This window comes from Bos grunniens, chromosome 12 (assembly GCF_055505025.1).
Source record: "Bos grunniens cultivar Pamir isolate PY7600 chromosome 12, Bosgru_T2T1.0, whole genome shotgun sequence".
Lineage (NCBI taxonomy): Eukaryota > Metazoa > Chordata > Mammalia > Artiodactyla > Bovidae > Bos > Bos grunniens.
Window position 1 is genome coordinate 7,411,531 of NC_141176.1, and position 27,341 is coordinate 7,438,871.

Sequence of the window (27,341 nt, forward strand, 5' to 3'; positions counted from 1 at the left end):
TTTCATCTGCATAATTGAGGTTACTGATATTTCTCCTGGCAATCTCAATTCCAGCTTGTGTTTCCTCCAGCCCAGCATTTTCATGATGTATTCTGTGTATAAGTTAAATAAGCAGGGTGACAATATACAGCCTTGACATACTCCTTTCCCTATTTGGAACCAGTCTGTTCTGTGTCCAGTTCTAAACTGTTGCTTCCTGACCTGCAAACAGATTTCTCTAAAGGCAAGTAAGGTGGTCTGGTATTTCCATCTCTTTAAGAATTTTCTACAGTTTGTTGTGATCCACACAGTCAAAGGCTTTGGCATAATCAGTAAAGCACAGATAAATGTTTTTCTGGAACTCTCTTGCTTTTTCCATGATCCAACGGATATTGGCAATTTGACTCTGATTCCTCTGCCTTTATTAAATTCAGCTTGAATGTCTGGAAGCTCATGGTTCACGTACTGCTGAAGCTTGGAGAATTTTGAGCATTACTTTGCTAGTGTGTGAGATGAGCAATTGTGCAGTAGTTTGAGCATTCTTTGGCATTGCCTTTCTTTGGGATTGGAATGCAAACTGACCTTTTCCAGTCCTGTGGCTACTTCTGAGTTTTCCAAATCCTATTTCAAATCCTAAAAGATGATGCTGTGAATGTGTTGCACTCAATATACCAGGAAATTTGAAATTTTTTGTTTACTATTTAAGGATATAGAATTTGGTAATAAAATGTACTTTTTCTAGAAGACCCAGTCCTGTTTAAATAGTAATCTTAACTCAGGATTATATTAAGAATCGCCACAACTTGATTCATATCTGATCTTTAGCTACAGTCAGAAAAAAGAAATCTATGAATGAAATAATGCATATATTTCTATAATGTACATATATTTGACATTTCATAATGAATCTATTAGGTAGTTTATTAAATGTTTTGTTTTTTCAAACTATATTGATATTATAGAATTATAAGTTAAAAAAATTCTATGAAAGAGGTCAACTGTTGAGTAATTCAGGAATATGCTAAGTTAATCTAAAATTGAGCAATTCTGAAGTTTAGTTACAAGAAACAAGCCAAAAGTCAACATAGTAAAAGAGCAACATGGTTTTATTTGTTATTCAAATTTGACTTTGTTGTTAAAAATAGAAGTTTTTTTGTAATCTATATTTCTGGGGGGGGGGGGTGTGCTGAAAGTTTAATATCGGTTTAAGTATTAGAATTACATACTTGAGGTTGTTGCTAAGAAAAAAAAAACTTCAGGTTTTGTGATGAAAATGTCAAAAGACATTTCATAAATATGGTCTATTCCTTGATAAATCCTATTCATAATTAATACATTTTCAGTAATGAATAGAAAGTTGGCTTTAGCAATATTTATGCTTTTGTAGTACAAAACTCTTTTACAAAGTGATATTCTACCAATAATGTGAAAACCTGTGTTTTTATTGTTCAAACTTTGAAATTCTCTTTACTCGCTGAATAAAAGATACTCTATTAAATCTCTTGATTGTGGGTCCTGCTACTGCTACTCCTATCCTTTCTTTGACTACTCCCATTGCTCCCCATGATTAATCATCAAAAAAGTTAACATTTGTCTTTGGGGGGGAGCCCCCAAGACTCTGATGCAGGACTTCAGACTTCATTCATTCTAAATGGTCAGTAACAACACAATGATTTCCTTGCAAGTCCAGCTTTGAGGTTACCCTATTGGCTATCCAAAGAGACACAGATAATCAACTTTATTTCTCAGTACTCTTCTCTCAGGGCTTAGACAGCTGGCAGGCCAGAACAGGCACTGAGAGGGAAGACCATCCATAGACACTATCTCTTTTCTTTAATTTCCTAGACCAGTGCAGTCTCAGATACCAGCAGAAGAAATGGAATCCTTTCAGACAAATGTCTAACATTTCAGTTCAGTTCAGTCACTCAGTCATGTCCGACTCTTTGTGACACCATGGACTGCAGTATGCCAGACCTCCCTGTCCATCACCAACTCCTGGAGTTTACTCAAACCCATGTCCATTGAGTCAGTGATGTCATCCAACCATTTCATCCTCTGTCATCCCCTTCTCTTCCTGCCTTCAATCTTTCCCAGCTTCAGGATCATTTCAAATGAATCTGTTCTTTGCATCAGGTGGCCAAAATATTGGAGTTTCAGCTTCAGCAGCAGTCCTTCCAATGAATATTCAAGACTGATATACTTTAGGTTGGAAGGGACTCTCAAGAGTCTTCTCCAAAACCACAGTTTGAAAACATTCATTGTTTGGTGCTCAGCTTTCTTTGTAGTCCAACTCTCACATTTGTGTGTGACTACTGGAAAAACCATAGCCTTGACTAGATGGACTTTTGTTGGCAAAGTAATGTCTCTGCTTTTTAATAAGCTAACACTAGTGATTAATATTTATCTTGATTAAAATCTCTGACATATCTTGCTTGGACAGACAAATTCCTTATCCTTAGATCATTTAGTCTGTTATGATACAACCTTTACTTCCTCGTTTCCTGTCATCTCTGTGTACTTTCTCACCTTTGAACTCACTTAAATTTGTATTAAGTATTGGTATTCAAATCTGCCTCTGCAAATGTATTATAAGCTTCTCTGAGATAGATCCGACTTCAATAAAGTGTATAGTTCCTAGATGCTCAGCATATGTCTTCAATAAGTGAATCAATGTACTAATTGAATAATTTGTGTCATTAAGCAATTAGTATAATGACACTAATAAATATAATGACACTTTTAAATATTCAAGTTAGAAAAATTAACTGCAACTAAATTAACAAACTGTTATTTTATGTGATGCTTATATTGACCAAGACATAAACATATGAATGTAATTTTGAAAGGCATCATTCGTTATCAGGTTGTATGTAGAGTAATTCAACAACATGACAGGTGTTTCCCACTCTCTTTAGCTTCTTGTTGATTTCTATCAGTTAATGTGACATTCATAAAATAGAACACAATATCAAGGGACAGATCAAGGACAGAGGAGCAAATGTACCAGAAAAGAAGAATCTTATTAATTAAACTGCATTTCCATCCTCCTATTACATAATTTGATTGTAGCATTTGATTGCTTGTTTAGAAACTAACTTCTACACAAGAAAAATGATAATAATTTATAATAATATATTTTTATTTTTAATAATGATCTACTTTTTTCACATTTTATCTTGCTTTAAATGGATTCCTAATGATTGAATCTATAGGGACCACAAATATATGAGATCACTTAATATTAAATTCTGGTTTTAGATGTTTGCATATGTAAAATGCCCATTAACATTTACACAATATTTTATTTCTTGACAATTTTAAGGTAGTATAATGTAACTAACATATGTGTGTGTGTGCGTGTGTGTGCACACGTGTGCTGTGACCCTAGTTCTAAGCCTACATTAGATCATTACTCTTAACATCAAAAACATTTCATTTTCAAATTTTAAGAATAAAATACACAAAATAAAGTGAATACAATATTCCTTCCTACTCATTTTGAAAGTTTTATCACATTTTGGGCAATATATATTCAATATTATCATGGTGGTCATAATTAATTTAAATAAACCATTAATTAAAAAGAGACTGACATTAATATATGTTTTCTTTGTTGTTAAATTCCTAACAAGCACTAATTTCAATTACTCTAGAGAGTCTTAAATGTATTTATACTAGTGTTCTAGTAGAGAAAATGGCAAATGTGTATGAGTGGAAAATTTCTTTAAAATATTGTGAGTACTGTAAAATGTATTTACTGAGCCAAAATGCCTTTGCATAAACTTTTCTGAGCCATTTGGTTAACAAATTTTAGTCTTTCCTAGATGTATCAAGATTGTGTCTGAACTTTATAAGTACTAAAGGAAGTTTACTTATTTTGAAATAAAATAGAAATACTTTTATTCTTATCATGTATTTGCTTTTATAAGAAAGATTATATTAATTTCTGTTAGATGTATAGGAATGCTTTATAATTTTTTTACAGTAATAGATAATGTATCTTCTAACCAAATATCTATCTTTTCATTTTACATTTTTGAAAACCTACTTATTCATTGCAAGATATAAAATCAATTATTTCAGTTCAAGCCTTATTGATTTTAAATAGACATACTGACTTGGATTATTATATGGTCAATTTTAGATGATATTATAATTACTTTCAGAGAAGGTGATGTCACCTCACTCCAGTACTCTTGCCTGGAAAATCCCATGGATGGAGGAGCCTGGTAGGCTGCAGTCCATGGGGTCACTTAGAGTAGGACACAACTGAGCAACTTCACTTTCACTTTTCACTTTTATGAATTGGAGAAGGAAATGGCAACCCACTCCAGTGTTTTTGCCTGGAGAATCCCAGGGACGGGGGAGCCTGGTGGGGTGCTGTCTATGGGGTCGCACAGGGTCGGACACGAGTGAAGCGACTTAGCAGCTGCAGCATAATCACTTTGGGGCTTCCGTCTTGGCTCAGTCAGTAAAGAATCAGCCTGCAATGCAGGAGACCCTGGTTCTATCCCTGGGTTGGGAAGATTCCCTAGAAGAGGAAATGGCAACCCACTCCAATATTCTTACCTGGAAAATCCCATGTACAGAGGCACCTGGTGGGCTACAGTCCCTAGGGTCACAAAGAGTCAGACACAATTTAGCAACTAAACTACCACCAACTGCTTTATTCTATTCCCACAGAAGGTATAATATAGGCACAAAAATTATCTACAGGTAGGACTTTTCTCCCCATCACATACAGCATTTCAAAGCAGCTATTTATGCTAGATGAAGTGGCATTCAGATTTTGGAGCTACACTTGAACTTTAAAATAATACTAATTACTAGAGATTTTTGGATGGTCTGTGGTCGATGGGTCAGAGTGGACTTAATGGAAGCAGAAGATAAATGCTGTTTTGATCTAAGTCCACTATGTTATGTTAATGCAGATGTAATCCATACTATGCTTATTTTCCCCATGTCCTGGGTGTATTATTATAATAAGAATTTTTACCAACTGAAAGAATACCCATAATGCCATCTTGCACAAAGATAATGATTATGACAATAGAGAAAGTCAAGTAGAAAGATTTGAAATCCCCACTCTCTCCCCAAATCCGTGGTCCATGGGATTTTCCAAGCAAGAATACTGGAGTGGGCCGCCATTTTCTTCTCCAGGGGATCTTCTCAACCCACGGTTCAAACCCGGGTCTCCTGCATTGCAGACAGGTGCTTTACCATCTGAGCCACTAGGAAAGCCCCTCTCCCAAAATAATAAATAGCAAATCAATTCCAATGGTATAACTTCAAGGGATTACAAGAATTAGTGTTATATTGAAAGATTGTAAGGATCAAAGATATTGATTCTTATCACATCCACATTTCCACTCTCCTAGGCATAGATCCAACCAGTCCATTCTAAAGGAGATCAGCCCTGGGTGTTCTTTGGAAGGAATGATGCTAAAGCTGAAACTCCAGTACTTTGGCCACCTCATACGAAGAGTTGACTCATTGGAAAAGACTCTGATGCTGGGAGGGATTGGGGGCAGGAGGAAAAGGGGATGACAGAGGATGAGATGGCTGGATGGCATCATTGACTCGATGGACCTGAGTCTGAGTGAACTCTGGGAGTTGGGGGTGGACAGGGAGGCCTGGCGTGCTGCTATTCATGGGGTCACAAAGAGTCAGACATGACTGAGTGACTGAACTGAACTGAATTAAACTGAGGCATAGATTGTATTTGAGAATGGCAGTGAATTTTTTTAAGGTTAATTACTTGTAAATATTATTGTTTAGCATTTTTGTTAATAAAAAAAAATTTTTTTGATGTAAACTTACTGCTTGAGCAAATCAAAGAGCCCCTGGCAATCAGTTTGAGGTTATTAAGGTGGAAAATACTGTTAACTCTAGTCCAAGGAACAGAAAATCTCCTAACAGGCTGACTTTTATCTGGAATAGATGCAAATATACATTTCCTATCTTGGAAGACTGCTGTGAAGGAAAGTTGAAGAATGTTCAGAGGGATAACTACTTAAAACAAGCTTAATTGTAGAATATTCTGTCCCACATGAATTATCTTACAGAGGTCTACTATGGATATGTTCATTGATCAAGTGTAAAGGGGACAGACTCTATCCACCCAAAGATCCCAGCTTTGATAGACTTGTGAAGAAAGTAGGTAGAATGGTAAAAATGGAGACTGTGTATGGGATAAAAAACATGGATTCTCTAAACCAGGCCCAATCTAACCACCACTGCTTTTCAGTGCTGAAGTTGGCATTGGCCAACTTGAACAGTTGTTAAGAGAACATCTGCTGTGGTGCTATAAATCAGAGTGGACAAGCCAGACTTCAGGTGGCAAATTTATTACACTTAACTTTTTCCTTCACTGAAGAACTGGTAATACGTTGTCACAGAAAGAGATACTGTGTTGGATTGGTCTTCCTTATCTATTGATATTATAATTGCTTACTTTTCCAAACAAAATTTCCCAAATCTGAGTAGCATGGCATCAGTTAGGGTGGCTTCTTTTTCACATTCTTTTTTCTAATTGACCCTCAGTATCTCTCTCTTGGCACAATGGTAAAGAATCCACCTGCCAATGCAGAAGATGCAAGAAATGTGTGTTCTGTCCCAGGGTTGGGGAAGATTCTCTGGAGCAGGAAATAGCAATCCACTCTAGTATTCTTACCTGAAAAATTCCATGGTCAGAGGAACCTGGCAGGCTAGTCTATGGAGATGCAAAGAACTGGACATGACTGAGTGACCGAGCATGCACCACATCTCTCTCTCTCTCCATGTAGTATCTATCCTCCAAATTCTACCTACATCCTTTGGACTTTTCATAGTGTAACAGTTTCTGAGTCTTCTTAAAAAGTGGCCTATTCCCAAATTAACTGTTCCACTATTCCAAAAGCAAGCACTCCACAGATTCTAAGCAGAGGCTGCAAGACTTATTATGACCAAGGCTCAACAATCCAAAAGTGATTCTACTGGCTCAATCAAGTCACTAAGGATATCTTGACCCAAGAAGAGGAAGGAAATAGACATCTCTTCTCAATGGCAGAGAGGTACCTACATATCAAAAGGGAAGAAATTGTTTGAATCTGTCTTAAAGATGAGTCACCATAGTTAGTTGTGTTTGTTTGCCTTTGCTAATCATAGTATATATTCCAGGAAATAAGATTATTTCTACAGAATAAAGTGATGTAGAAAAAGAAATAGAATCTATATATTCCCTTAGGATATATTGTCATGTCTATAGGAAAATGCATGTTTTAATTCAATTATTTTATATAGGCATTTAGTTGATTTATTGATACATGTTGTGTTAGTTTCAAGGGTACAAGAAAGTGATTCAGTTACATGTCTACATATATTCATTCTTTTTCATATTCTTTTCCCATATAGCTTATTAGGTTATTATACAATATTGAGTAGTGTTCCCTAAGCTATAGGGTAGGTCCTTGTGGATTACAGAAAAATGTTCATAAAAGTTTACTCTAACACTTTACAAATTAAACCAGTAAAAACTTACAATTGATGAAAAATAAAAGTAGGTGAATAAAATAACTTCTTCATTTTTTTCCTCTTAATGTTTCTGTCTATACACTGTTAAATACCATGATATAGTACAAGGGCCAAAATCAGAGGGGAAAAAAATATCACCTAGAGTTCCTGAACTTGGGTCTGAATACTGCAAGAGATAAATATTTACATATCTTCTGTTTGGCTGATTGTCTTCCTCCTTTTCTTCCTTCTTCTTTCTATACCTCCCTCTCCTTCCCTCCTGCCTCCTTTCCTCCCTTGCTCTCTACCTTCCTTCCTTATTTCCTGTCTGCTCTTTGGAAAAGGAATAAATTTTTAATCAGTCATATGAGGGTTGGCCTCTCGGATGGCTCAGTGGGTAAAGAATCCACCTGCAATACAGGAGATCCCGGTTCGATTCCTGGGTCAGGAAGATCCACTTGAGAAGGGATAGGCTACCCACTTCAGTATTCATGGGCTTCCTTTGTGGCTCAGCTGGTAAAGAATCCTCCCAGAATGTGGGAGACCTGGGTTTGATCCCTGGATTTGGAAGATCCCCTGGAGAAGGGAAAGGTTACCCACTCTAGTATTCTGGCCTGGAGAATTCCATGGACTGTATAATCCATGGGGTCGCAAAGAGTAGGACACAACTGAGCGACTTTCATTTGAGTGGCTTTCATTTCACTGGCTTCATGAACTTCACTGTCTTCATTTTATAAGGGTTTGTTGAACAGTTACCATTGCATTTTATTAGGAACATATTTTGTTTGCTTTTTAAATTAGAACTGCAATCAGGAAAAATTGTTATATTGATTGTAACATCCCAAATATGGAATATAGTGAATGTTTTGACTTGTTTAGGTGTTAAGCAATGTAACCCCCTTCTTATACATTGGGACTTTTAGCACTGCATGAGTTTTTGCCAGTCAGGTATGCTTATTTGGAACTTTTAATCTGATCTAGTGTTTAAGATAATCAGAGTCAAAGATCTAATTCAGCAAGGGCAGCGACAGCAGCCATCAGGTTTGAGAGGTATCTATACAAGTGTGCTAACACAGGCAACTGATGCTTGGCAACATTAGGGATGGTAGTGGTACAATCTGAGACAATCTATATGAATGTGTGGCAAGATGGCCCTTACAGATTGCTTCTGTGGTATGATTCAGACATTAACGCTTATTATCTAGATTTCCTTTTTCCCTCCCCAAAATTCGTTCTCCTCTTTTGCTGGTGAATTTATGAGCTACGCAGTAAATTCTCTTATTGCTTAAATTGGTCAGAATACACTTCTGAGAATCTTGTCTTATAAACATATATTCACAAAGACCTACACTTTTTAAGTATATTTTGCATGAAAGATAAAATTTAAAACTGTAATTTATTTAAAAATATTTTTTATGTCAATGTCATTGGTAGTCACCTCACACAAAATATGAAATCCATAATATGCATACTCCATTAAAAAGTAAGTATTACAAATCTACCTTAGAACAGTGTAAAAATATCAATTCTCTATGAAATATAAGTGAGCACTCATTTCCCTGTTGTGGAGAAAACAGATATTCATTGGCATATTATTTGAAAGAAATGCAGGAGTTTTACAGAATAACAAATAAGTATTGATCTTTAGCAGTATTAAGAAGAATGCAAACTTAGGTATTAAACCAGCATTGCTTTACTCTGTAGCATTGGCTTTATATTTAGTCATAAAAATAAAATACCTCTAAGTTGTCATTTTCTTACTATTTAAAGGTAACTATATCTATCAAACACTCATACACACAAATTGGTAAAGATGTACCTTCAGATGAAGCAGTATTTAAAATGTTTTACAAATACTTGGTGTAAGTATGATACTTATATTGGTAATTTCATTCCTATAGATTACAGGAAGGGCACTACTCATTTGGATTATGTTGACTGGAAATAAATATTTTTAATCCTATTTAAGCTATAAAAATCAGTATTTATTATAATATAAAAACAACATAGAAAATTTAAAGTTGTAAATGAAATACCTCAACCACCAAATGTATTACTATTTTTTCCATCACAAATTCTGTCTCTTGGTAAGAATGTCATATATTTTTATATTTGCAACCCAAAATGTCTAAGACAATACTTTACACATTGTGGTAGTCAAAACATTGCTACAGTAAATAATTGAGTCTTGTGAACTTGATATAAAATTATTTATTAAGAGATAATCTAAGAAGAATATATAATGCTTTTCAACAAGTTAGAATAAAACCTTTGTAAAAATAGACGTCGGTCAGTTCAATCACTCAGTCATGTCTGACTCTTTGCAAACCCATGAACTGCAGAATGCCAGGCTCCCTGTCCATCACCAACTCCCAGAGCTTGCTCAAATCCATGTCCATCCAGTCGGTGATGCCATCCAACCATCTCATCCTCTGTCATCCCCTTCTCCTCCTGCCTTCAATCTTTCCTAGCATCAGGGTCTTTTCCAGTGAGTCAGTTCTTCTCATCAGGTGGCCAAAGTATTGGAGTTTCAGCTTCAGCATCAGTCCTTCCAATGAACATTCAGGACTGATCTCCTTTAGGATGGACTGGTTGGATCTCCTTACAGTCCAAGGGACTCTCAAGAGTCTTCTCCAACATCACAGTTCAAAAGCATCAATTCTTCAGTGCTCAGCTTTCTTTGTAGTCCCACTCTCACATCCATACTTGACTACTAGAAAAACCATTGCTTTGACTAGAGGGACCTTTGTTGGTCGTCTTTTTAATATGCTGTCTAGGTTGGTCATAGCTTTTCTTCCAAGGAGCAAGCATTTTTTAATTTCTTGAAAAACTTGATGGTTCACATATTTATAAGTACTCTGCTTTTTCTTGTCTTTTTTATACTAGAATTTGTCACTGATCAGAATTAAAAAGGATGTCAAGGCTTTAAAATATTATATTTATTACAATATTGCAAATTCAACTTACTGGTTTGTGTTCATTTAATTTGGGGAGGTACACAATAATGTTTTATGATAGGGTATTATTTGGGCCACTTTATCCTCCAAGAGACTGTATAACTCCTTTTTTGGACTATGTTGCCAAATTGCTTATAATCTTCTCAAACTGGAGTAATTGTTCCTCTAGTCAGTCTTCATATTTGATGAGTTCTGCTGAAATATATGACAACATATTTTTGTGTACTGGCAACTGGCCTATGAGCTACTGGACAGCAAGAAATGTAGTTATATCTATTTGAACATTCAGTATCTGTACTAGTATCTGGTATAATACAGCATCTTATTGTGCATCTATGAATGTATCAGTCAATCAAGGAGTGCTACCATTTTATAAGGTTAGAGTTTATTTCTTTCTTTTTCTTTCACTTTTAGTGACCCAGTAAAGTAGCATGAGGTCTGATCCAGTAGTTTCAGTGCTTGATGATGAATGAATAATTATCCACTATTAGAATATAAGATGGAGAAGGCAATGGCACCCCACTCCAGTACTCTTGCCTGGAAAATCCCGTGGATGGAGGAGCCTGGTGGGCTGCAGTCCATGGGGTCGCTGAGGGTTGGACATGACTGAGCGAATTCACTTTGACTTTTCACTTTCATGCATTGGAGAAGGAAATGGCAACCCACTCCAGTGTTGTTGCCTGGAGAATCCCAGGGATGGGGGAGCCTGGTGGGCTGCCATCTCTGGGGTTGCACAGAGTCAGACACGACTGAAGTGACTTAGCAGCAGCAGCAGAATATAAGAAGGATAGCCTAGACTCATTTTTCATTTTTTTCATGTTCAATAACATTTCATAACACAAGTTAATAGTGCTAGATAAATGCAATCATGTGTAATGAGAAGCATGATTACAGTTTGTTGTGAAAATGAAAGTGAAGTAGCTCAGTTGTGTCAGACTCTTTTCGACCCCGTGGACAGTAGCCCACCAGGCTCCTCATCCATGGGATTCTCCAGGCAAGAATACTGGAGTGGGTTGGCATTTCCTTCTCCAGGGGATCTTCCCAACCTTGGAATTGAACCCAGGTCTCCCTCATTGCAGACAGAGGCTTTAACCTCTGAGCCGCCAGGGAAACCCATGTTATAGATGGACATTATATACTTCTATTTTGCTAGTAACTTTATTTCAGCCACCCTATGTTCTTAGCTCTAGCAGAGCATGTAGATAAGAGTTTAAAATATTCTCTACTATGTTTACTTTAATTAGTTGATTATAAGCCATAATGACATTGGAATTTCAATCTATGTAGTCATTTTATTGATATAAAATGATTTATGTAGCATGCTTTATGCCTTTGGAACTTTGCAAATACCGAAAGGATAGTCATACATATGATAAATTTATTGAATAGCAACAATGTGCCAGATACTGAGTATTCCACCAATAATAACATAATTAATCAATTTAAAATACTATTGCCCTGATTATCCTTTTTGTTTACATATTAAGGAACTAGGGCACAGAAATCACTATGCTGCTGCTGCTGCTGCTACTAAGTCGCTTCACTCATGTCTGACTCTGTGTGACCCCATAGACGGCAGCCCACGAGGCTCCCCCGTCCCTGGGATTCTCCAGGCAAGAACACTGGAGTGGGTTGCCATTTCCTTCTCCAATGCGTGAAAGTGAAAAGTGAAAGGGAAGTCGCTCAGTTGTGTCCGACTCTTAGGGACCCCATGGACTACAGCCCACCAGACTTCTCCATCCATGGGATTTTCCAGGCAAGAGTACTGGAGTGGGGTGCCATTGCCTTCTCTGAATCACAATGCTAGAAAGTGTTAAATCTAGAATATACAAGGCAATCTGACTCTAGAGTTAATATCTGTAATCACTACTCTCAAATGTTAAATAGAACAGCTCTATTGGGTAGATTTGGAAAAATAAGCTTTCATGATTTTGCCTTACTTGTCCATAATATAAATAATATTGTCTTCAAGAACTAAAATTATGATGTTTCATGTGATCCTTAGTTTTCTTTGTCTTTGTCCCATTACCTCTCCTCTCCTCTCCACGAGACGTCACATGTGTCACCTCAGAACAAAGGTCTTCCTAGGTAGACCCAGTCGCTCATGATGGGCAAGGAGTCTGGGCTTCTCAGGTAGCTCAAGTGGTAAAGAATCTGCCTGCTAACGAAAGAGACAAAGGCAGGAGATGTGGGTTCGAACCCTGGGTCATGAACATCCCCTGAAGGAGAAAATGGTAACCCACTCTAGTATTCTTTCCTGGAAAATCCAACAGCCAAAGGAGCCTTACAGGTATAGTTCATGAGTTTGCAAAGAGTCAGATGTGACTGAGAACACACACTCACACATGCACACACACACTGTGTTTATGTAGTATAAAAAGAAGCATTTCCCAGATCTAGATGTTTTACTTATCTTGGAGATTTATATATAACTTCTCTTCCTGCCAAGAATATTTTCCTCTAGTTGCTGTTCAGTTGCTAAGTCATGCCCAACTCTTTGTGACCCCATGGAATGTCGCACGCCAAACTCCTCTGTCCTCCCCTGGAGTTTGCTCAAATTCATGTTCATTGAGTCAGTGATGCTATCTAACCATCTCATCCTATGCCACCCTCTTCTCCTTTTGTCTTCAATCTTTCCCATCATCAGGGTCTTTTCCAATGAGTTGGCTCTTCACATCAGGTGGCCAAAGCATTGGAGCTTCAGCTTCAGCATCAGTCCTTCCAATGAATATTCAGGGTTGATTTCCTTTAGTATTGACTAGTTTGATCGCCTTGCAATCCAACTGACTCATAAGAGATTACTCCAACACTACAACTGGAAAGCATCTATTCTTTGGCACTCAGCCTTCTCTATGGTCCCATTCTCACATCCATACATGACTACTGGAAAAATCATACCTTTGACCATATGGACCTTTGTCATCAAAGTGATGTCTTTACTTTTTAACCTACTGTCTAGATTTGTCATAGCTCCTTCTAAGGAGCAAACATCTTTTAATTCTGTGGCTACAGTCACTGTCCACAGTGATTTTAAAAATCAAGAAAATAAAACCTATCACTGCTTCCACTTTTTCCCATTCTATTTGACATGAAGTGATGGAGAAGGCTGCCATTATCTTTGTTTTTTTGAATGTCCAGTTTTAAGCCAGCTTTTTCACTCTCTTCTTTCACTCCCATCAAGAAGCCCTTTAGTTCCTCCCACTTTCTGCCATTAGAGTGCTATCGTCTGCATATCTGTGGTTGTTATTTCTCCTAGCGATCTTGATTCTAGCTTGTGATTCATCCAGCCCAGTAATTCACATGATGTACTTTGCATAGACATTATTAATAAATAAGCAGGATGACAATATACATCTAGTCATGATGTATAAGGCTTGCAAACCAGGGAGGCAGGGATATCAAGACTTGATAAAGACTTGCAAACGTGGGCAAGAGGGATATCAGGACCTGAAACACTCAATCAGCCTGAAGACAAAATAGATGCACATATAACATAGTTGCTATCTTTATTTTCAGAAATCTTTTTAAAAATTGTCTTTAGTTATCTTTCAAGGGCAAATAAAAAATTAATCTAAAGAAACAAATTCTTGAGTATACCTCAACAATTGAGTGATTGATGAGCTGGAGGAAAATATTTGTTGTACTGTTAAATATATATCTAATAGAGTCCAATTAAAAGTAAAATATACATGTTTTCTGAACCTACTGAACCTTCAAAAATAAAAACCAAAAGGTTATACAAAATGTTCAAAAGTGAACTCATCTTTTATTTCCCAAGATTTAAATGTAATATTATTTTATATATTATATTACAAAGTTCCCCCAAAGGAAAAAAAATACATTGTGAAGTAATTAAATGTTTCATTTTCTTCCTGACAAATTAAGATTCAAACTTAGATGCTGTCTTTTTCTTTAGAAACTTATAATTCATACAGTGTAAGAAAATTAATAAGCATAAATATATAATATTATGTACTATTATACTAATAGCAGACATGAATTACTACATGTTAAGTGATCAACATGTAGTTGATCTATTTCCATTATCAACACATTCAAATATTTTAAGGCACACTTTGTGCAGGTAATGGAGAAGGCAATGGCACACCACTCCGGTACTCTTGCCTGGAAAATCCCATGGATGGAGGAGCCTGGTGGACTGCAGTCCATGGGGTCCCTGAGGGTCGGACACGACTGAGCGACTTCACTTTCACTTTTCACTTTCATGCATTGGAGAAGGAAATGGCAACCCACTCCAGTGCTCTTGTCTGGAGAATCCCAGGGATGGGGGAGCCTGGTAGGCTGCCGTCTATGGGGTCACACAGAGTTGGACACGACTGAAGTGACTTAGTAGCAGCAGCAGTAGCAGTTGCTCAGGTAAACTACTTCAAAATAAGTTTAAAAAGTTATTGCCTATGTTCTTTGTTAGAGAATTACTATCTATTCATTTGCTAAGATTTCCAACTTTTTGCTATTTTCCAATGCCTTGAAATAGTTTCATAATAATAATTCTGTAACTACAGACATGCTTACACACCTTTGCTGCATGTCAAAAATATACTTAAATATGTATAGACACCATGAGAAAGCTCTCTTCACACCATTCATCAGAAGTATAAGAAGTACAAGCAAGAAATAGTTTCCAGTTCACTTAACAATACCTCTTTACAACAAGCTCTCCAGGGCTCATAGGACAGTATGGTATGTCTTCATCTAACATCACTCATTCTAAAATGGGTTTTGCAGCTAATGAAAACTAATGAGTAAATAAGATTCTCCATTTAGAGATAAATGTGATGAACAATAAAAATCAGTTCTTCAATATTATAGCTTAGAGACAGTGAATTGATGATTCTTTAATTCTTATTCAGACTGCAAACGCACCCAAACATAGAAGGAGGTGTTATATTAAGGATAATGATAAGACAATATGTATAGGAATTCTCTTTTTGTAAGATTCACTGATTTCATTGGAAGTGGCAGCTGCTGCTGCTGCTGCTAAGTCGCATCAGTCGTGTCTGACTCTGTACAACCCCATAGACAGCCGCCCACTAGGCGCCCCTGTCCCTGGGATTCTCCAAGCAAGAGCACTGGAGTGGGTTGCCATTTCCTTCTCCAATGCATGAAAGTGAGAAGTGAAAGTGAAGTCCCTCAGTCGTGTCCGACTCTTTGCGACCGGATGGACTGTAGCCCACTAGGCTTCTCCCTCCATGGGATTCTCCAGGCAAGAGTACTGGAGTGGGTTGCCATTGCCTTCTCCCATTGGAAGTGGACTGCTCCTTTAATAATAATAATAATGGGAATTTTAAATAAGAGTGATTTTTGTACAACCTGCTATGTTGTCTTTCCAGGTTGATAAAATTGAAATATTTAAAAAAAATAAAAAAAGGATAGACAGCACTAGAAGTTAAACATTAACTGAAATAGAAAATAAAACATATTAAACTCACTTTGCAGTTAGAGAAGAGATAATTTATATAGTGATATAAATTAACTACAGTATAGACTACTATGTAAAAGAATAGGTAAAATATATAATTAGTTTAAAATATACTTACATAGCTGGGGTTTTCCTGATAGCTCAGTTGGTAAAGAATCCACCTGCAATGCAACATTGAACCTGGGTTTGATCCCTGGATTTGGAAGATCCCCTGGAGAAAAGAAAGGCTACCCACTCTAGTATTCTGGCCTGGACAATTATGGGATTGAAAAGAATAGGACACGACTGAGCAACTTTCACTTTCTTCACATTCACTTTCTTCACATACTTAAATATCTACATGGTACAAAAGAATGCAAGTAGAAAAAATACTAGAAACGAGTTTTAAAGAACGACCAAATGCCTGGCTATATGACAAGCTAGCAAATATGAATTAAATTAAATAAATAGACATTTTTACAAGAAAAAAAAATACTTCTATGTTAACAAGTCCAGACAGCACAAAGTTTGTTTTTTCTTATGAAAATATCCTTTATACCTCCACTTTCTATAATATGATTGAAAATAGTAAAATAGTTGACTTATCATGTTGTAGCTTTGTTGAAGATAAGAGTGACTTTTAACCAACTAGGATTTTTACCTGTGGGCCTCCTAGGTGATGCTAGTGGTAAAGAACCTGCTTACTAATGCAGGAGGCATAAGAGTCAAAGGTTAGATCTCTGGGCAGGGAAATTGCCTTGGAGGAGGGCATGGCAATCCACTCTAGTATTCTTGCTTAGACAATCCCATGGAAAGAGGAGCATGGTGTACTATGGCCCATATGGTTGCAAAGAGTCAGCCATGACTAAGGTGACTTAGCACACACGCACATTTCGAGTAAACTAGTTAGACAATCTAGGTCCTAGGCTGTATTTAATTTGAAAGCAAGAACTTTCTTGCTACATTGGATAATTGTTTTGATTTTCTCAGAAAAAAAAAAATAATAAATGATATAATCTATTTTTGAAAATTAAAAATCTTAAGTATAATCACAGTTAAATAGAAAACTAAATTATCCTTTAAACTCCTTGTTGACTTTTGAGATTCCTCCTCTATGTCATCTCTTTCCTAAAGTAATTATGAAAGATTCTAGAAAATTAATCATACAAATGAAAACAAATCAAAAGAAAAAGTCTGAGAATGTGACTTATAAATGTTTCCATTACAACTGAAAAAAATCACCAAGCTTTAGGGCTCAGCAAAAAGAATAGAAGAACACCCTTAATATCATCAGCAACTTCTTGGGACCTCAGAAAGTAGCTCAAGGAAGGTGACTTTCAGAGGAAGTCTCTAAAGATGAGAGACAAATGGTGCCAGTAGGCAAAGTTGAGGACCAATTTTTTATATACATCCGGGGATGGAGTTTTGCTGCAAATAAAATAATAATAATTGAAAGTGGGAGAAATAGCTTTAAATAGTAACAATAATTTAAGCTCATCAATTATTTGATCAAATATTCATTTATTGAATATATTAATTGAACATTTACTATGTTTGTGGCATTTTGCTATTCCCTAAATATATAAATACGAATATATTAAAATAGGTCTCTGCCTTCCTGAAGATTGATTACTGTAATAGGAAGACAATAATGCAGCCTCTAATTCCATTACTCATTTTTTCCTTGAATTTTAAATTTTTTCCCCATGATTCTCTCTTCCACAGAATAGTCATTAAAAGTCATACCTGCTCTTCTAATTTAGGACATACTATTATCATTCTCTTATGAAAGGAAAGAAAGTCTAAACACCCAATCCCATTTTCAAGGAATGTGCTATTAACCCAATCTAAAAAACCCAACCCTTTCTCGCATTTCACTTTTTCTTGACCCCCATTTAAGTTGCTAAGTATTTTCCAATTATTCTTTGACAGGGGTTCTTCATCTGGGAATTGTGTTTATCTGCCGGGGACCAGCCCTGGCTGATCCAGGGTATTCGAAGCGGGGACAGCACCAGCGACCTATTTATTTAAATATTTTATCAAAGATATAAAGAGTAATAGGATGCAGATAGCTCAGTAGGAAAATTCAGTGGAGAAAAGAGGCTGAGTAGCTTGGTTTACGCGGGAGACCAATAAAACTTCAAGACAAGAAGTTTGCACCACTTACGTAGGCCGCAGGCGTCCTTCCGTTCTCCTGAAGGAGAGGAGACACTGAGGCCTTCCCTGTCAGATATTAGAAGCCCAGGCATAATTAGCAAGCATGGCGGGTTCCGCGCTCCAGATGGAGACTCAGCCAGAATTTGAGAGAAAGAGTGACATGGGGAGACCAAGTTTCAGTGAACAAGGCCCACACTTTATTTTTCAAAGTAGTTTTTATACCTGAAGTTGTGCGTAGAGGATAATGGGGGAAGGGGTGGAGTCATGCAAGGACAGCAGTTCCTGGTCCTAATCGAAGCCAGGCTTTCAAACTTATCATATGCAAAAGTTCAGGTGAATTACATCATCTTCTGGCCAGGAGGCCTGTTAACATTTTAAGAAACTTATCTTTCTCCAAAGGTGATTATTCCAAAGTCAGGGACTAGCCTCCAAAAAGGCATTGGACAAAGCTGCATTCCTATAGTGCAAAGGTGAGGTGGGCTCAATCAAGAAAAGAATTAACTCAAGGGTCCAAGGTTACAAACATTGAGGCTACTACTTACATTTCTATACACCCATTATATCAATCAATACACTGCCAAGGACACAGTAGGTAAGGAGTATGGAGACTTAGCAGCAAACATTGGCCCAATAAGTGAAAAACCCTTCACCAATACAATTTCTAATCAATCTTTTAACTACTCAAAGGAACCTGTGTTTAGACAGTTTAGAACATCTCTTCCCTCTCACAGTTGGGAGGCTCTGAAAAAACATGTGGCCGAAAAAACCTATTCAGGCAGGCTAGAGGATTTCCAAAGGAGTTTGTAGATTGAAACACTGTCACACCCAGGAATTATTAACTGGAGCTGTAAGCTAACTCTTTTTTCAGAGAGAGGTAGTGGGGGACAGCCCCCCGTAAAGTCAGAGGTGTAGGTGAAAGCACAAAGCAGAAAGTAGGCAGACTCTGGTTTTGGGGGTAGATGCTCGAGAATTTCCAGGGGGACTCCTGAGGCTCCATCCCGCCTTTGCGTATGCCTAGCCTCCTTCCTCATGACCTTTGCCACAGGCGGAGCTCCCTCCCTGGAGAGAGGTGTCACTGTTGGCATGGGTTGGGAGTTGATAAAACTAAATAGTTTGCAATATAGGTCAGTTAAAACAGCAAAGAACTGTTCTTCTCCCAAACCCAATAGCACCCACCTGGAGAATCATGTGCAATTTGCACTTCTTAATGTTTTCCACTTGGTTCTCCCTAAAACATAATCCTTCCAAATGCTCCACTTTCTAGAAATATTTCTTCCTCTTTCTATAGCACAACATCAACATATCAAGATTGTCCCAATTTTTTTTTTTTTCGAAGTACCTAAAATAGTTTTTGGTTTCTTTTTTTTTTTTTTTTTAGACTTTACAATATTGTATTAGTTTTGCCAAATATCAAAATGAATGTGCCACAGGTATACCTGTGTTCCCCATCCTGAACCCTCCTCCCTCCTCCCTTCCCATACCCTCCCTCTGGGTCGTCCCAGTGCACCAGCCCCAAGCATCCAGTATCATGCATCAAACCTGGACTGGCGACTCGTTTCATACATGATATTATACATGTTTCAATGCCATTCTCCCAAATCTTCCCACCCTCTCCCTCTCCCTCTCCCACAGAGTCCATAAGACTGATCTATAGATTGTCCCAATTTTAAGGCAAGGAAATGTTTCCTATGACTTTCTCCTTGCCTTAAATAACAACACTTGAATTGGGAGGGTGAGAAGAGCTTAAAAATTTCCAGTATTATGTTCACAGATCATTCTGTTGCACCTCACTACTTCTGTTAAATTTAATTTTAGATGCTGAAGAATGCAAGGTGAGATATTATTGGTAAAGGACACCATTTAGTGGTAAGTGTGTGTCTAGGTTGCTGGCTAGGAAGGTCAGACTTAAACCATGCAATTACTGAAGCAAGGAAATTCTCAGAGTAGATTGCCATTTAAGTCTAGCAATTTCAAGAATGATGATAATGGTAAAACTATAGCTATTACTACTACTACTGAGAGAGAGAGCTAGAGAAAGAGACTGAGGGAAGAGTACATAGGAACTGATGGTACTACTAGGAGAATGACGCTAGCCCAAGCTTGTTGTTTACAAGCTCCTTTACCAACAAACAAAAGACAGTTGTAGAACAAGAAAAAATGTTTGACACAGCACAACTACCCACATTCAGAGAATGGAAAAAGGAATAACTACTGAAGAAAGTCACAGAATTTGTCCTTCCTTATAGTTTATATCAGATATTCTTAGAGTCTCAAATTAGGTGAGTGAAGGTCAACCTTCCATAAATTACTAAGGTTAACTAGGAGTAAGAAATGTAATGAAAGAACTTACAAAGACATAAGTAGTTTGACTCTCCTCCTTAAGAAGCTCCATGGAACCTGGAGTCTGGTAACAATATAAGTTGTGATCAAGTTAGAATCCCTTTCATCTGGACACTGATAAAGATAAGAGTTTAAAAGTTATCAATGGTGGGCGTTTTATCTTCAATGCCTTAAATGCAAAGATATCCTTACGTAGGAGTTATTTTGTCTACATTTTACAGACATGGAAACTTAGAATGGTGTTGGACAGGATGAAATACATTGCCAGGTGCCTTTGGTCCCTAGGTATATCAAAATATGTCGTTTTATTTAATAGCGAAATATACACAGCATGGGTTCCTGCAGTTCATGCAGATGTGAGTAGCCTCAAGCTTTTAGAAATTTCTGCAATCAGCTGTGCCATGAAGGTCTATCAGGAAAAGAATAATAATAGTCTTCAAAGGAACTCACTTTTGCAATACAATCATTGAAGAGGATCTTATCCTTCATCTCTCCATTAACTCTTTTTATACCACACTTAACTTTATGCTTAACCGTCTTGCAAAATAACTTTGAATGACATATGTTATAAGTACAGTACAGAAGAATGTACAGTCAGAATGACTACAGTAGAAGTACCATAATAAATATTTATATCTCACATTTATTTAATATTCTACAAATAAAGCTTATATCTGGTAAGAGTTACAGAACAGAGGAAAGCTAAATAAACTATTTCTTTATCTAAAATCATTTTTTCTATTTTATTTTTATAAAAAATACATTTGGTTATGGAAAATGCATATGTTTATATGTTTAACTATACACTGGATAGTTCTACTGAAAGCTAAAAACATTTATACCTACAGTTTACTTCCTACCGACTGTAATTTAACTTTATTATTCCATTATATTCCTCAATAGGATATCCTTATTCCTAAAATCATTTGAACAGAAATATTCAAGTAGTAAGCTGATTTATTTTTTTCTCCTAGTAACTTCTGGAAAACCAAAACACTTAAGTATATATGAAACTGTTCACCTTCTTAATAAATAACATCAAAGGATTGTTTGTTGTTGTTGTTCTTGTTTTATTTCCACCTACAATGCAGGAGATCTGGGTTTAATCCCTGGATCAAGAATATCCCCTGGAGAAAGGAATGGCTACCCACTCCAGTATTCTTCCTGGAGAATTCCACAGAGGAACCTGGTGGGCTACAGTCCAGGGGTCACAAAAAGTCAGACATGACAGGAAATAACACTTTCACTTTCATTTTGTGAAGGAAATGGTTGTTTGTGTTTTGTATTTGTTTGTTTGTTTACCAAGAGTTTTTGAACCTATTGCTCAAAACAAAGAAGAGAAATAGTGTACATTTATATTTACATAAGAACATGCTAATAATATTAAGATCCAAAAATTATTTCTTAAGCTAAAGAGATGGGAATACCAGACCATCTTTCCTGTCTTTTGAAAAACCTGTATGTAGGTCAAGAAGCAACAATTAGAACCAGACATGGAACAACAGATCAGTTCAAAATTGGGAAAGAAGTACATCAAGGCAGTATATTGTCACCCTATGGATCAGATGGTAAAAAATATGCCTGCAATGCAGAAGACCCAAGTTTGATCCTTGGGTTAGGAAGATCCTCTGGGGAAGGGAATAGAATCACACTCCAGTATTCTTGCCTAGAGAGTTCCATGGACAGAGGAGCCTGGTGGACTACTGTCCATGGGGCCACAAAAAGATGGAGGGATTAATGCTTTCACTTTCACATTTTATTTAACTTATATGCAGAGTATATAATGCAAAATGCCAGGCTGGATGAATCACAAGCTGGAATCACAAGATTTCCAGGAGAAATATCAACAACCTCAGATAAAAACTAAAATTGTGGCATCTGATCCTATCACTTCATGGCAAACAGATGGGGAAAAATTGGAAACAATGACAGATTTTCTTTTCTTGGGCTCGAAAATTACTGCAGACAGTGCTTGTAGTCAGGAAATTAAAGACGGTTGCTCCTTGGAAGAAAAGTTATAACAAAACTAGACAATGTATTAAAAAGCAGAGACATCACTTTTTGAAAAAAGATTTGTATAGTCAAAGCTATGGTTTTTCCAGTAGTAATGTACTGATGTGAGAATTGAACCATAATGAAGGGTGAGCACCAAAGAACTGGTGCTTTTGAACTGTGGTGCTGGAGAAGACTCTTGAGAGTCCCTTGGACTGCAAGGAGACCAAATCAGTCAATCCTAAAGGAAATCAGTCCTGATTATTCATTGGAAGGACCAGTGCTGAAGATGAAGCTCCAATACTTTGGCCACCTGTTGGGAAGAGACAACTCATTGGAAAAGTCCCTGATGCTGGGAAAGATTGAAGGCAGGAGGAGAAGGGGATGACAGAGGATGAGATGGGTGTATGACATCACTGACTCAATGGACCTGAGTTTAAACAAACTCCCAGAGATAGTGAAGGACAGGAAAGCATGGCATGCTGCCATCCATGGGATTAACAGGAGTCAGACATGGCTTAATAACGGAATAACAACAAGCTATTCCTGGACTGAGCTAATGAAAAGTTTTTGGGAAAAAAAAAAAAAACAACTAATTTTTTAAAAATATATTTTATCTCAAAACTGAGAGCTAAATGTTTTTATCTTACTAAACTCTCCTCTCATTCTTTGCTCCATCATTTCTCTGTGCCCCTAATCCTCTTTTGAACCACTCTCCTTGCCTCTTGACCTGGTAAAAAGCTCCCAAATTCAATTACTTCTTAAAGTTAAATCATTCTTTGAACAAGGAAGCAACATTTTAAGATTTGGTCTTGCACTGAACTGACAGCTACCATCAAAGACTTTTCAGAACCTCTTCAAGTTAGGAATTTGCAGAGTAATATAAATTAGCTATAAGGATATATAACCCATGGATCTTAGATAATTCAAATGTTAGTGGAAATTTCAATTTCCAAAATTTGGATTGAAAATACAGAATGAGAAGATTCCAAAATGACTTAAAAGGATTGCAAACTGAACAGGAAATCAGAAACATTTGGGAAAAACTGTAGATCTTAACAAGGCATTTCGGAGGCCATCTCCAAAGGCTTTCCTGTGAAGTAGTGATTCAATTCTCTAAGCAAGGAGAGGTTGAATCTTTGGGAGACTTTTGAATTAGCTCTTTCACACTTTTAAATAGACAGCATGCAAGAGTAGATCCTAAAATAAATGTGACCTCAACTCTTTCCTCAAGTTTTGCTAGTGTCTTTAAGTCAGAAATAGGAAATTTAACACGGACGAAAAACTTGAACCAGTTCATTGGCCCATTGCAAACCTCTAATACTTTGTTCATTTTTTTTTTTTTTAATCCTTGTACTCGGTGAAAAAAAGAAAGCTTTTATTATCTATTTTCTTTTTTTTTAGCATTTACCTTAAACATTTTGAAGGAGCTTTAGAACAAAAACATAATACAACTCAGATAAATGATGGCTTTAGTGATTAGAACAAAATAAAACATAAAAATCCCCACCCCACCTAGTAAATAGCATCCCTAAATAGTGTATACAAAAGGATATTTATTTTCTTGTTTGTTTCCTGTGTCAGCTAAAGTAATATCAAATGTTAGTTATCATTGAAGGTGGTACTAAGAAAATTTAGCATCCCAGTTTTATTGTATGTTCTTTAACTCAAAAGGATAATTTTCCTATAACACATAAGGACAACTTTAAGAAAACAACTTCCAGAACAGACGAGTACCTCAGTGGGCTTGCTACAACAAAAATATGGGCAAGACAACTATGAATTAACCATATCAAAACTCTAGCAGTTAATCTAATTATCTAGCCAATAAAATGACTAAATCTCTATAAACGGGCTTCCCTGGTGGCTCAGACGATAAAGTGTCTGTCTACAATGCAGGAGACCTGGGTTCGATCCCTGGGTTGGGAAGATCCCCTGGAGAAGAAGATGGCAATCCACTCCAGTACTATAGCCTGGAAAATCCCATGGACAGAGGAGCCTGGTAGGCTACAGTCCATGGGGTCGCAAAGAGTCAGACACGACTGAGCAACTTCACTTTCAAACCTGTATAAGACAGCCAGTTTTGTAATTTTTAATTTGAGATTATTCCAAGACTTTTCCCTTCCCAGGTCATTGGTATGATAAATAAAAGTCAGTAGCACTACAGACAATGGAGAGGACTAAGGATATTTGGAGATCTATTAAAAGAATTGTATCTGGAGTATAGTCAATATTGTGTCTGAACTTGAATCCTGTAGGAAAATCTCTACCATAAAACAAGTCTAAATAAATTGAAATGTTAAAATTATACATATTATGTGTTATAATCACAATGAAAATTAAAAAAAATCAACATCCTAAATAATCAATGGATCAAAGATGAAATGGCAAGAGAAATTAGAACATATTTTGACATAAAAGACAATGAAAGCACAATCCACCAAAGTTTATGAGATGTAGCAAAGCAGTTCTTGTAGATTTACAGTCTTATTTTTCTTTATGGAAAAACAAAAGAAAGATATAAAATCAATACTCAACCTTCCACTGCAAGAATTTAGAAAATGAGAAAGCTAAAGCAACACAGAATAAATAATAAAGATTAAAGTTTAAACTGGTAAAATAGATAAAAGTAAAACAATTAGAAAATCAATGAAGTAGAAAATGTACTTTTGAAAAGCTTGGAAAAAATGAAATGAAAACTCTTTGCCTACAAGGACCAAGAGAAAAATAAAATACACAAATTACTAAAATAAAGAATGGAAGAGGAGTGGTCTTAGAGAAATTTTTAAAAAGTATAACAAAATAATGCTATGAACAACTATGTGTCAACAAATTAGATAAGCTGGATGCAATGACAAAATTCCTAGAAATATAAAAACTATCAAATTGAAGAAGACATAGGTAATCTGAATACAATTGTAACATGGATTCATGTTGATGTACGGCAAAACAAATGCAATATTATAAAGTAATTAGCCTCCAATTAAAATAAATAAATTTATATTTAAAAAAATAAAAAAAAGTTTCAATAAGGATACATGCTAGATCAAATAATTTCAATGGTGGCATTGATGAAACATTTCAAGAATCAATAGGAAAACATTCACAATTTCTTTCAAAATGTAGAAGAAAAGGAAACACTTCTCTACTCATTCTATGAGATCACTTCTGTGCTGATAAGAAAACTAGATAGACACAACAAGAAAACTGCAAAACAATACCCCTTATAAATGTTATCAACATATTGCTGTAAAAATGAAACTAGCAATAATTAAAAATGGAACACATATTATAGCCAAGTGCAATTACTCCATGCTTCCAATATTCTCTTAACATCCAGAAATCAAATGATATAATATTTTATATTTATAAAATAAAGGCCAAAAGTAACACACGATCACCTCAGCAGACACAGGAAAAAAAAAAAAAAAAATTAGAGAATCCAACAGCTTTTTATGATTAAAAAAACAAAAAACAGCCCTCTGCAGGCAAGGCCCTGCACCCCAGGCCAGGAGCTGAGAGCTCAGCCCGAAAGTGCTTTGGTATTTTTATATTTGGCCTGTGGATTCTAGACCTGACCTTAAGCATACAAAAGCTATCTGTTAGGGTAGGCTATTCCAGTTAAGTAGATGGGTTGTTGTTGTTTAGTTACTGTGTCCTATCTGACTTTTTGTGACCCCATGGACTACAGCCCGCTGGGCTCCTCTGTTCATGGGATTCTCCAGACAAGAATACTGGAGTGGGTGGCCATTTCCTCCTTCAGGGGATCCGGCCCAGGGATCGAACCTGTGTCTGTTGCTTGGTGGGCAGAGTTTTTACCTGTGCCACCAGGGAAGCCCATGTAGATGGGTAGTATACTTCAAAGTCAATATGTGCAGTTTGGATCAGAATTGTTTTGGTCAAATACTGTACCGGAGAAACTACTACACTTTCAATATTTTCATGAAATTTACTAGCAGTCAGAAAGCACAGTTTACATTTACATTCTCCCCTCTAAAGTAAAGCAGAAAGCACTTACATAGTATATATATATATATATATATATATATATATATATATATATATAAAAGTAGATAGAACCATCCAGCTAAAGTTCATATTTTATTAGGTCCAACCACATGAAAAAACTGTTTACAAACAAAATGATCAAATATTAGCAATTTCATAAGATTCAATTTAATAATGTATAAGTACATGTGCAAACATAGTTTATAGGTATTTTGGTAATTATAGTAAAATCACTGCAGATGGTGACTGTAGCCATGAAATTAAAAGATGCTTACCCCTTGGAAGGAAAGTTATGACCAACCTAGATAGCATATTCAAAAGCAGAGACATTACTTTGCCAACAAAGGTCCGTTTAGTCAAGGCTATGGTTTTTCCAGGGGTCATGTATGGATGTGAGAGTTGGACTGTGAAGAAGGCTGAGCACCGAAGAATTGATGCTTTTGAACTGTGGTGTTGGAGAAGACTCTTGAGAGTCCCTTTGACTGCAAGGAGATCCAACCAGTCCATCCTAAAGGAGATCAGTCCTGGGTGTTCATTGGAAGGAATGATGCTAAAGCTGAAACTCCAATACTTTGGCCACCTCATGCGATGAGTTGACTCATTGGAAAAGACTCTGATACTGGGAGGGATTGGGGCCAGGAGGAAAAGGGGATGACAGAGGATGAGATGGCTGGATGGCATCACCGACTCGATGGACATGAGTTTGAGTGAACTCCGCGAGTTGGTGATGGACAGGGAGGCCTGGCGAGCTGCGATTCATGGGGTCGCAAAGAGTCGGACATGGTTGAGCGACTGAACTGAACTGAATGTGAGGATAGGCAGAATTTAGTATATGATGGAGAAAGTGTTATATATAGATAAAAGGAATTTAAAACCTATGGAGAATGCCATTACAATTTCCTCTGGGTGTCAGAACTCCCATCTGAAACTGATGTCTAAAAAGAGTCTCGTTTACCTTTTAAGAGGAATTTTGAAATCGCAAGTTGGTGTGAAAATGT

The 27,341-nt window shown here is 36.7% G+C and overlaps 1 long non-coding RNA gene across 2 annotated transcripts; it reads right to left on the bottom strand.

Annotated features, from left to right (window-relative positions):
* Window positions 1-9,666: 9,666 nt before the first annotated feature.
* Window positions 9,667-18,380, bottom strand: LOC147361342 (uncharacterized). 2 transcript variants are annotated; one of them, XR_015138501.1, is made up of 4 exons: window positions 18,014-18,380; window positions 15,986-16,028; window positions 12,457-12,588; window positions 9,667-10,619 (listed from the first exon to the last, which is right to left on the bottom strand). It is a non-coding gene; the product is annotated as an uncharacterized LOC147361342 (long non-coding RNA). The 2 variants fall into 2 exon arrangements; XR_015138502.1 differs by having other exon boundaries at window positions 9,667-10,622.
* Window positions 18,381-27,341: the final 8,961 nt, after the last annotated feature.